The following is a 12267-nucleotide window of genomic DNA, read 5'->3' on the forward strand; positions in this document are numbered from 1 at the left end:
CACACACACACACACACACACACACACACACACACACACACACACACACACAATGCAGTTGAATGATTTATTTCTGTTCACATAGATTCGTGAGGGAGAAAAGACTCTCGAAGGCCAATGGATGTTCTAAAAATAATTGTATCAATAAAGAACATTATATTTAGAACATCCATCGGTCTCCATGAGTGGCTGGATTCTTAATTCTCTGTTACGAGTTGTTTCCAGTAAATGTACCTCGGTTGAGAGACAGTTTCCACGTCAATTACAGGACGCACTTGATGACGTCGACTGGCTGATGTTTCAGTCGAGCTCAAGTGATGTCAGTGAGTTTGCTCAGGTTGTTGTTAGCTTTATAACGACACTAGCAGATAGCATTGTACCCACGAAAAAGGTTTGGGTCTTCCCGAACCAGAAACCGTGGGTTGACAATACTATCCGAGTGGCACTGAATGCTCGCACCACTGCTTATAACCTGGGCAGAGCGTCAGGAAATATGGACGAGTATAAGGCTACAGTCTATACCAGGGGTCAGCAACCTTTTTGACATGGAGTGCCTGTTTGAAATATAGTTGTAACTAGTGTGCCTCAACAATATTCCATGAATTGTAATTTTTTTTCTCATAATCTGGTCTTTTTAACCGTCGTCTTTGATGTCAATATTTCAAAAATCTGTGATCGAAATCATATTTCTCCTCCGGGGTCCTGAGATATACTGCTGATCTCCACTCAACTCTCTAGCGGTTCAAGAGCGCCATCTGGTGGCCGATCGGCAGATCGCCAACAGGAAGTGACTCGTCAAACAGGAAGTGCTCATCCATATTTCGTCCGGGCACTCGCGATCATTAGCAGGACTCTATCTCAACACACTGGATAATCAATCGCTCGCCCCCTAACTCAATAAACAACGTTATTTGGACGTATATAGTATTATACAACCTGGAAATGGTTCATCAGGATCAACATCCCATAATCGAAAACTGTCTACTCCAAGCTGATCGTCCAACGGCGCGAGGAAGATACGGTGAGTTTCAACGTTATTTTCTAACGTCTTCTATACTAACTGATCTGATGATCATATGACCCACACTAGATGAATGGTATAACGTTGCCCACGGAATTATAAACGCCCCCTCGCCCATCCGGTCAATATCAGATGATACGTAGTAACTTCTAGAAGTACCTCCAGTTGAAATTTTTCATCAGAAAGCTGCAGAAAACGATAAAAACATACTTATACTTTAGACCATATTTTAGTATGAATATGTGAATGAAAAAGTATATCGTTGCTACACCCTGAACAATGGATATAGGACATTGAATGGGCCATAATAATGTCAATTTAGCAATAGAATTTAAAAAGTTATAGCCCTGCAAAGAAGGGGAACTTCTCCATAGACAAATAGAGCTGGCTAGGGATGGTAAATTATGAATTTAACCATGGCGATTTGATTTGATTTGAAGTCTTTATTTCGAACATGCAATGAATACAACAAACAATAACAAAAAGCAAAACAACTCAATCTGCATGTTCGAAAAGGAGTAGGAAGAAGTATACACTTATTTAATCCTACCCCCTTTCCACTACTCAAATGAGTATACTATTTTAAACATAAAAAGAAAAGAAAAAAAGATATATATATATATATGCAAAACAAAAAACAAAAACTATATATGTATAAAATAAAATAAAATAAAATAGAAAACAAAATAAAAATGTAAACACCCGTGAATATCAAGTCCCTTCCTCATCCCTGTACCTTGTGAACATAATTTCCTTATACATCAGTTTGAATTGTCTCATGTTTGGATATTGCTTTAGCACCACATTTAGACTGTTCCACAGTTTCACTCCACATATCGAGATGCAGTGTTTTCTCATGGTAGTGCGTACGTTTAGCACCTTTAAATTGTGTTCTCCCCGATCAAAGTGTTAATGATAATTTTTACATTATTACATCATTATTGTTATTGTTATTATTAACAATATTATTATGATGGTTGTATCAACCCTAAATCTGAGTTGGGGGGGGGAATGCAATGCAGACAAACAGCTGCATACAGTGCGACCATTTCACTCACATTTGCCCATTCATTTTTGGACACATCACACACCATCGGTGTGTGTACTGTACGTGTGCTGTCATAGCTCCACCTACAGGCCTAATGGAGAACACCAGGAGAACACCAGGATGTGAATGGAGGGTGAATGTGAGGTATATCGTGTAAATAAGTTTTGATTGATTGCAAGACTACACTGTAAAAAAATTTATAATAATAAGTTACCAGAACTTAAAAATATTGAGTTCAGTTACTGTGCATTAAGGTTTTCAGTTTTCAATCCATAATAAGTTAACAGAAAAATAAGTACACAACCACATTATTTCAACCTAATAAAACTATGTTTATTGTCATTGTTTTAAGAACACAAATGATTTGGTAATTGTTGAATTCCCACGCTAGGTCTTAGGTCAGATCGATAACTTCATAACTCATTGGTCTGCTTATCTTGACATCAAACAGCGTCCTGCGAAGTGGTTGACATGCAGAACCAAACGAGTCTACAAAATGTTGTTGTTACCACTGACCGACAAGAGATAGCGAATGCACCGTTCCGACCCCCGTCAGTCATCGACCTTAGGTCGAGTGATTGAAGTTGCGGAATCTTTTATTTTATTTGCACTGGGACGGACTCTCTTTATTCAGATGAGGTCCATTTCCCTTATCCGTTACACGTATTATCACTATATGGCTTTACTTGATAATCCCATTATACAGCACACGTATTATCACTGTATGGCTTTACTTGATAATCCCATTATAGCTAGGGATAAAGCCACTTACACATATTATCACTGTATGGCTGTACTTGATAATCCCATGATACAGTACACGTATTATCACTGTATGGCTTTACTTGATAATCCCATTATACAGTACACGTATTATCACTATATGGCATTACTTGATATATATTTCTCTCTTTAGGCCTGAGCTAGGGATAAAGCCACTTATTCTATTTTGCCTTAATGCATAATCATATGTCTCCTTCTTCTCCGTCTGGCTAAAGCCTTACTCAGGAGGTTTTTTACATCATAAATCAGGCACATTACTGGACCGCGTGGTTGACATATTTCTCTTTAGGCCTCCGTATGGATAAAGCCCCACTTCTAAAGTTTTTATCATTAATCAAAACGCAATAGGGTGAAGTTACAAATGCAGAACACATTTCAATGCTTACCCGGCCGTCTGAGAGTGAAGAATAGAAGCAAACGTTGTTTCCAAAAGAAGATTGTTTTTATTTTTTAAAAGTAGAAGGTTACATTAAAGGTTCAGTTTCATTTTTATAAGTACAAAAGTTTCAGCTTTACAATATATCAGGTTTCAGTCATCTCCTCAAAATCTCTCAAAAAAGTCTCTAAGCAACATCTTCCTCTCTCTCCAGCTCAGTGTAAAAATCTGCCTGTGATCTCGCCAGTTGGCCCTTATAAAGGGCCCCAGATCTCTTCTGCTTATTGGTCCAAATACAGCGCTGTCACCGTGATGTCATTTCACCAGCCAGTCAATGCACGGCTCGTGGGGACTGGCTCTCCTCCCATTTTACTCCACTAGGCCGTAACTCGAAAAGTAATTGTAACATTTTCGCTGGAACAGACTCCCTTTGTTCTCTGCTGTGGAAAGTCCCCTCACTCCCCATCTCACTCAGACCCCACAAAGGGTTAACCAGTTTAATGCGTCTGCCGGCCGGAGAGCTCCGGAAACTCCCTACTGCAGGCTCATGGAGGGAGGGAGACAGATGCATCTGTACAGACCAAGCAGTATTGAAGTGAAAGCAACTCACACCTCCAGCATGAGTACATAGTACATAGTACATAGCCCAACAAATACTACAGATATATACAGATACACTTACATGTATAATACAGTACATATATATATAGCATACAGTGTACACATATATATGCACACACTTGTACCTATCCTTGTCTACTCTACGCAGAGTGTGACAACCTGCTGTGGAAAGCACCCTGCTCAGAGATTGCATTCCGAAGGGGCCCCCCCCCCCTTCGTTCTCACTCGCCCCAACTCAAGGGGATGCAGACGAGGGAGACTGCTGGCTATATTCTATGCAGACCGGACAGGGTTAAACTGTGCCGACTTGCTCTCAGCTCAGGCCTGCTCTTCACTCCGACTGCACATTAACTGTAACATAGTTTTATAAGTGTATAAAGAGTATACAGGTCATATACATAGCTCCAATCATATATAATAAACATAAGAATATTATACAAAGTGTCACTGGTTGACTTGTGGCACTTTAACATGTGTTTACACATAACGTGTTTCTATTCCATTGTCCAGGAAGAATCTACAGACATTCCCCATAATCATATATAAGATCAGGATGTCATACCACCCAGTGTTACTTAGTTGGCTGTGACACTTTACACCCCCTCTGTCATCCTGGTCGGTCATTTTCCATTGTCTTAATAGCGTCTGTACTGGGGGACGAGATGGCGATTGTGGGGTCACGTGGCTGTGACTCTCCACACCCCCTCTGCCATCTTGGTACCTTGTTACCCTGGTAGCCGGCGGGAAGACTTGCATCTGTTGTTCCCTGGCTGGACGGCTCGACAGGATAGGGGTCACGTTGTTGCTTGGTATCCGGCGGGAACACTTGCATCTGTTGTTCCCGGCCGATGCACCCAGGTTGTTGTCGTCTTCGTCATCTTGGTCATCTTGGTCATCTTGGTCATCTTGGGGTCACCCCCTCTGACCTCTTGGATCTCTCCCATAGTTTGAGGTAGGTTGATTTGTCACTTCTCGGGCGACCCCCACGGGTTCCCGAGAATTGTAGCAGCAGTCCTCTATTGAAGTGTGGTTGGCCTGGTCGTGTGACCCTGTCCGTAGGCCTCGCAGGACATCACAGATACAGTCCACAGAGGACTCATTTCTTTTCTCTCTTTCAGGTCCATTCAGGGCTCTCGTCGCCCTGTAACCTGGGTCCAGGCCGATGTCTCTCTGTCCGGTCTGGGAGGTCTAGGAGGTCTGGGAGGTCTGGGAGGTCTAGATGAGGACCTTGAGGATGCTCTGGAGCTTGACCTATCGTGTGACCCTGTCCGTAGGCCTCGCAGGACATCACAGATACTCATTTCTTTTCTCTCTTTCAGGTCCATTCAGGGCTCTCGTCGCCCTGTAACCTGGGTCCAGGCCGATGTCTCTCTGTCCGGTCTGGGAGGTCTAGGAGGTCTGGGAGGTCTGGGAGGTCTGGGAGGTCTGGGAGGTCTAGATGAGGACCTTGAGGATGCTCTGGAGCTTGACCTATCGTGTGACCCTGTCCGTAGGCCTCGCAGGACATCACAGATACAGTCCACAGAGGACTCATTTCTTTTCTCTCTTTCAGGTCCATTCAGGGCTCTCGTCGCCCTGTAACCTGGGTCCAGGCCGATGTCTCTCTGTCCGGTCTGGGAGGTCTAGGAGGTCCGGGAGGTCTGGGAGGTCTGGGAGGTCTAGATGAGGACCTTGAGGATGCTCTGGAGCTTGACCTATCGTGTGACCCTGTCCGTAGGCCTCGCAGGACATCACAGATACAGTCCACAGAGGACTCATTTCTTTTCTCTCTTTCAGGTCCATTCAGGGCTCTCGTCGCCCTGTAACCTGGGTCCAGGCCGATGTCTCTCTGTCCGGTCTGGGAGGTCTAGGAGGTCTGGGAGGTCTGGGAGGTCTGGGAGGTCTGGGAGGTCTAGATGAGGACCTTGAGGATGCTCTGGAGCTTGACCTATCGTGTGACCCTGTCCGTAGGCCTCGCAGGACATCACAGATACAGTCCACAGAGGACTCATTTCTTTTCTCTCTTTCAGGTCCATTCAGGGCTCTCGTCGCCCTGTAACCTGGGTCCAGGCCGATGTCTCTCTGTCCGGTCTGGGAGGTCTAGGAGGTCCGGGAGGTCTGGGAGGTCTGGGAGGTCTAGATGAGGACCCTGAGGATGCTCTGGAGCTTGACCTATCCCGGTCTTCCTCCAGTTCCGATTTCTGACCTGAGTCAGTATATTCCTTCTTGCCATCCGCTGCGTCGTCCGCTGACTCCGGGGGACAGCCCCCCCCCCCCCCCCCCGTCTAAGAGTGTGGCACTGGTTCAGGTTTTGTCCCTTTACCAGCGCACATTGTTCACAGGCCTTTCGGACTGTTATCGCTCTTTGTTTGGCTTTAGGTATGAGAATGTTGTTAGTTCTCAGGTATACCAACATCCTCTTACTTCCGGCATGTCCAAGGTTATCATATACCTGTCTGTTCATGTGAGTAGCCTCGTCCTGTTAGCAATGGCTAGTTAGCCTGCTATTCGCTCCTATTCGCAATGGCTATTTCAGCCTGCTCGCAATGGCTATTTCAGCCTGCTATTCGCTCCTATTCGCAATGGCTTTTTCAGCCTGCTCGCAATGGCTATTTCAGCCTGCTATTCGCAATGGCTATTTCAGCCTGCTATTCGCAATGGCTATTTCAGCCTGCTATTCACAAAGTAGAGTTTTTTCTACTTAAGTTCTGACTTTAAGTAAGCATTTAGTTACTTCAAGTCATGAGTAAACCTTTTTACCGTAATCACAAAAATATACTTTAAGGGTGATTCTTTCTTTGAGTAGAACCTTCTACGTTTTTGACTGTAAGAAAACATTACGTAACTTTTTAGTCATGAGTAAACCTTTTTACCGTAATCACAAAAATATACTTTAAGGGTGATTCTTTCTTTGAGTAGAACCTTCTACGTTTTTGACTGTAAGAAAACATTACGTAACTTTTTAGTCATGAGTAAACCTTTTTACCGTAATCACAAAAATATACTTTAAGGGTGATTCTTTCTTTGAGTAGAACCTTCTACGTTTTTGACTGTAAGAAAACATTACGTAACTTTTTAGTCATGAGTAAACCTTTTTACCGTAATCACAAAAATATACTTTAAGGGTGATTCTTTCTTTGAGTAGAACCTTCTACGTTTTTGACTGTAAGAAAACATTACGTAACTTTTTAGTCATGAGTAAACCTTTTTACCGTAATCACAAAAATATACTTTAAGGGTGATTCTTTCTTTGAGTAGAACCTTCTACGTTTTTGACTGTAAGAAAACATTACGTAACTTTTTAGTCATGAGTAAACCTTTTTACCGTAATCACAAAAATATACTTTAAGGGTGATTCTTTCTTTGAGTAGAACCTTCTACGTTTTTGACTGTAAGAAAACATTACGTAACTTTTTAGTCATGAGTAAACCTTTTTACCGTAATCACAAAAATATACTTTAAGGGTGATTCTTTCTTTGAGTAGAACCTTCTACGTTTTTGACTGTAAGAAAACATTACGTAACTTTTTAGTCATGAGTAAACCTTTTTACCGTAATCACAAAAATATACTTTAAGGGTGATTCTTTCTTTGAGTAGAACCTTCTACGTTTTTGACTGTAAGAAAACATTACGTAACTTTTTAGTCATGAGTAAACCTTTTTACCGTAATCACAAAAATATACTTTAAGGGTGATTCTTTCTTTGAGTAGAACCTTCTACGTTTTTGACTGTAAGAAAACATTACGTAACTTTTTAGTCATGAGTAACCGCTACTTCAAGTTGTTACTTATCAACCCTCTCTTGTTCCTGATAGATTTTTTACCAATTTACTTTTGGCTGTCTGCTGCGCTCTGCAGACCATCTACGTCACCAGTGTTCCAGATCTCGAACATTAGGAAGAGTCTTGGTTGGAGAAGTTCTGCCGATAAGACCAATCTTGAGTAAGGTTGACTCAAATCTGTAACTAATTCTACTCCAGAGACACCTGACAGCAGTTATTTCAGTTAATATTCTTTCGGCTGTTGATACCTATTTAATTAGTATACAGCCCAACTCACTTGAACTCATGTTCTAAGCCCCGGAACCTCCAATCCGTTTTGACAGACCTATAAGCACCACAGCGTCCTGTATGCTGAGGCTTCCAAGTCTCCACAAATCTGATAGGCCCGTCGGATACAGAGACCCTGATGCTCGCTCTGTCCCCCCGCGTCAAGGTGCTAAGCTTGATGAGAGTTTGCAGAGTCTCAATTTGTTACCCATAGGCGCTGGTGAGTGTACATCTCATGCAGCTGATATGGTTGGTAGGGTGCTAACCTACCAAATGGTTGCTGTCAGGAAATCCCTTCTGAATGAAATAGATTACAAATTCACCTTACTTTACTCTGGGTTTAGAGCAAGGACGGACATCTTTACATATTATACTTAAAATATATACAGAATGCATGTAGTATTCCATGTTATGTTTCTTCCTAAATGACAACAACACTATATATTATTCCTCTTGACAGATGAGCGGTATGTCAAGTGCAGTTTGCACTTGCTTGAGTGTCATGTGTCAGGGCCCCAGAAGGTAATTTCTCCCTTTGTTGCCCTCATCTCTGCTTCCGGGATTTGAATTCCTCCCTTATTGTCCTCACCTCTGCTTGCTGTTCTGGGGTTAGTGCGGCCCACTCGTCTGCAGGTAGGTATTGGTACTTCCTGCTCCCTGTTCTGTCCTTGGTTGTTTTCGGGGGGAACTCCTGGGAGGCCCCCCTTTTGTCAGATAGCATTTTAACTTGGTCATACAGCATACATTCGATACGTAACTGGTCCTGTGACCATGCTGCGCATCGGGCTGCCAGTGGGTTACCCCCTGGGACTCCTCTGAATAGCTTTTCAAGCAGTAAGCATGATCCTTGCATAGGTGTTCCATTCATGACTGATCCTGCTGCATCATTGAGAGACATGCTCCCGCCTCGCACCTGTGGGATTAGTTTCTCCACCATCTTATACCCTGGATCTTGACCGGGGGTCCTTACTTCTCTTTCCATCAGTTGGTCCATTGAGGCCCTTTCGGGGATCTCTAGTCCTTTGAGATGTCTCAACATGCGAGCTAGCGTCTCGTGTGCTTGTATCTCCTGAGCGAGCATCTGCTGCGCCAGCTTCTCATGAGCTAGCATCTGCTGCGCCAGTTTCTTCTGAGCTACCCGTGCCAACTTCTCCTGAGCTAGCATCTGCCGCGCCAGCCTCTCCTGAGCTACCCGTGCCAGCTTCTCCTGGGCTAGCTCCTCCTGAGCTAGCGTTGGTCGTGCCAGCTCCTCCTGAGCTAGCTTCTCTTGTGCTAGCTCCTCCTGAGCTAGCTTCTGGCGTGCCAGCTCCTCCCGAGCTGGCATCTCCTGGGCTAGCTCCTCCTGAGCTAGCGTCAGTCGTGCCAGCTCCTCCTGAGCTAGCTTCTCTCGTGCTAGCTCCTCCTGAGCTAGCTTCTCTTGTGCTAGCTCCTCCTGAGCTAGCTTTGGGCGTGCCAGCTCCTCCTGAGCTAGCATCTCCTGGGCTAGCTCCTCCTGAGCTAGCGTTGGTCGTGCCAGCTCCTCCTGAGCTAGCTTCTCTTGTGCTAGCTCCTCCTGAGCTAGCTTCTGGCGTGCCAGCTCCTCCCGAGCTGGCATCTCCTGGGCTAGCTCCTCCTGAGCTAGCGTCGGTCGTGCCAGCTCCTCCTGAGCTAGCTTCTCTCGTGCTAGCTCCTCCTGAGCTAGCTTCTCTTGTGCTAGCTCCTCCTGAGCTAGCTTTGGGCGTGCCAGCTCCTCCTGAGCTAGCATCTCCTGGGCTAGCTCCTCCTGAGCTAGCGTTGGTCGTGCCAGCTCCTCCTGAGCTAGCTTCTCTCGTGCTAGCTCCTCCTGAGCTAGCTTCTCTTGTGCTAGCTCCTCCTGAGCTAGCTTCTGGCGTGCCAGCTCCTCCCGAGCTAGCATCTCCTGGGCTAGCTCCTCCTGAGCTAGCTTCTCTCGTGCTAGCTCCTCCTGAGCTAGCTTCTCTTGTGCTAGCTCCTCCTGAGCTAGCTTCTGGCGTACCAGCTCCTCCCGAGCTAGCATCTCCTGGGCTAGCTCCTCCTGAGCTAGCGTTGGCTTGTTAGCCGATGGTGAGCTAGTTAGCTTGCAGTCCTGTGAACGGCCGTTTTGGCTTCTCCTCACATACAGTCTCCCCTCCTTACAAACAGTATCTTTGGGCTAGGGGAGCCATCCAGTTCGCCTTTCTGTGAACGGTCGTTTTGACTTCGCTTCACATACAATCTCCCCTCCTTACAAACAGTATCTTTGGGCTAGGGGAGCCATCCAGTTCGCCTTTCTGTGAACGGTCGTTTTGACTTCGCTTCACATACAATCTCCCCTCCTTACAAACAGTATCTTTGGGCTAGGGGAGCCATTGCCTTTCTGTGAACGGTCGTTTTGACTTCGCTTCACATCCAGTCTCCCCTCCTTACAAACAGTGTCTTTGGGCTAGGGAGCCATCGCCTTTCTGTGAACGGTCGTTTTGACTTCGCTTCACATCCAGTCTCCCCTCCTTACAAACAGTGTCTTTGGGCTAGGGAGCCCTCGCCTTTCTGTGAACGGTCGTTTTGACTTCGCTTCACATCCAGTCTCCCCTCCTTACAAACAGTGTCTTTGGGCTAGGGAGCCCTCGCCTTTCTGTGAACGGTCGTTTTGACTTCGCTTCACATCCAGTCTCCCCTCCTTACAAACAGTGTCTTTGGGCTAGGGAGCCATCGCCTTTCTGTGAACGGTCGTTTTGACTTCGCTTCACATCCAGTCTCCCCTCCTTACAAACAGTGTCTTTGGGCTAGGGAGCCCTCGCCTTTCTGTGAACGGTCGTTTTGACTTCGCTTCACATCCAGTCTCCCCTCCTTACAAACAGTGTCTTTGGGCTAGGGAGCCCTCGCCTTTCTGTGAACGGTCGTTTTGACTTCGCTTCACATCCAGTCTCCCCTCCTTACAAACAGTGTCTTTGGGCTAGGGAGCCCTCGCCTTTCTGTGAACGGTCGTTTTGACTTCGCTTCACATCCAGTCTCCCCTCCTTACAAACAGTGTCTTTGGGCTAGGGAGCCCTCGCCTTGGGTAGGGCCAGTTCGCTTCCTGTGGGCAAAGCACGAAATTATGTTGCACTTGTAACTCCCCCCAGAGCTCTATAAACATTATGTTACCCTTTAGTTGTGAGTAAACGTTGCTTTAATCACCAAGATAGAGCTTTCTATTCATTTGTGATATCCCCGAGTAGAGCCTTCCACTCGAGTCGCCAGTAGAGCTTTCTACTTTAATTTTAGCCAAATCTGTGATTTAATTTGACTCCAGAGGCTTTTGACAGTAGTCCTGTCTTCTTCGGCCGTTTAGCACCTATTTTGGTTAGTATAAATGCACATCGCCAGGGACGCCATGTTGAATTCCCACGCTAGGTCTTAGGTCAGATCGATAACTTCATAACTCATTGGTCTGCTTATCTTGACATCAAACAGCGTCCTGCGAAGTGGTTGACATGCAGAACCAAACGAGTCTACAAAATGTTGTTGTTACCACTGACCGACAAGAGATAGCGAATGCACCGTTCCGACCCCCGTCAGTCATCGACCTTAGGTCGAGTGATTGAAGTTGCGGAATCTTTTATTTTATTTGCACTGGGACGGACTCTCTTTATTCAGATGAGGTCCATTTCCCTTATCCGTTACACGTATTATCACTATATGGCTTTACTTGATAATCCCATTATACAGCACACGTATTATCACTGTATGGCTTTACTTGATAATCCCATTATAGCTAGGGATAAAGCCACTTACACATATTATCACTGTATGGCTGTACTTGATAATCCCATGATACAGTACACGTATTATCACTGTATGGCTTTACTTGATAATCCCATTATACAGTACACGTATTATCACTATATGGCATTACTTGATATATATTTCTCTCTTTAGGCCTGAGCTAGGGATAAAGCCACTTATTCTATTTTGCCTTAATGCATAATCATATGTCTCCTTCTTCTCCGTCTGGCTAAAGCCTTACTCAGGAGGTTTTTTACATCATAAATCAGGCACATTACTGGACCGCGTGGTTGACATATTTCTCTTTAGGCCTCCGTATGGATAAAGCCCCACTTCTAAAGTTTTTATCATTAATCAAAACGCAATAGGGTGAAGTTACAAATGCAGAACACATTTCAATGCTTACCCGGCCGTCTGAGAGTGAAGAATAGAAGCAAACGTTGTTTCCAAAAGAAGATTGTTTTTATTTTTTAAAAGTAGAAGGTTACATTAAAGGTTCAGTTTCATTTTTATAAGTACAAAAGTTTCAGCTTTACAATATATCAGGTTTCAGTCATCTCCTCAAAATCTCTCAAAAAAGTCTCTAAGCAACATCTTCCTCTCTCTCCAGCTCAGTGTAAAAATCTGCCTGTGATCTCGCCAGTTGGCCC

The 12267-nt window shown here is 44.8% G+C and overlaps 1 protein-coding gene across 1 annotated transcript in view; it reads right to left on the bottom strand.

Moving 5' to 3' along the window:
• Positions 1-12267, bottom strand: part of LOC311233062 (fibronectin type III domain-containing protein 4-like) — a gene marked incomplete at both ends in the record, with an annotated part of 149374 nt that overhangs the window by 28773 nt on the left and 108334 nt on the right. The window lies entirely within an intron of this gene.

This window comes from Notolepis coatsorum (assembly GCF_963971535.1).
Source record: "Notolepis coatsorum genome assembly, chromosome: 1".
Classification (NCBI taxonomy): Eukaryota; Metazoa; Chordata; class Actinopteri; order Aulopiformes; family Paralepididae; genus Notolepis; species Notolepis coatsorum.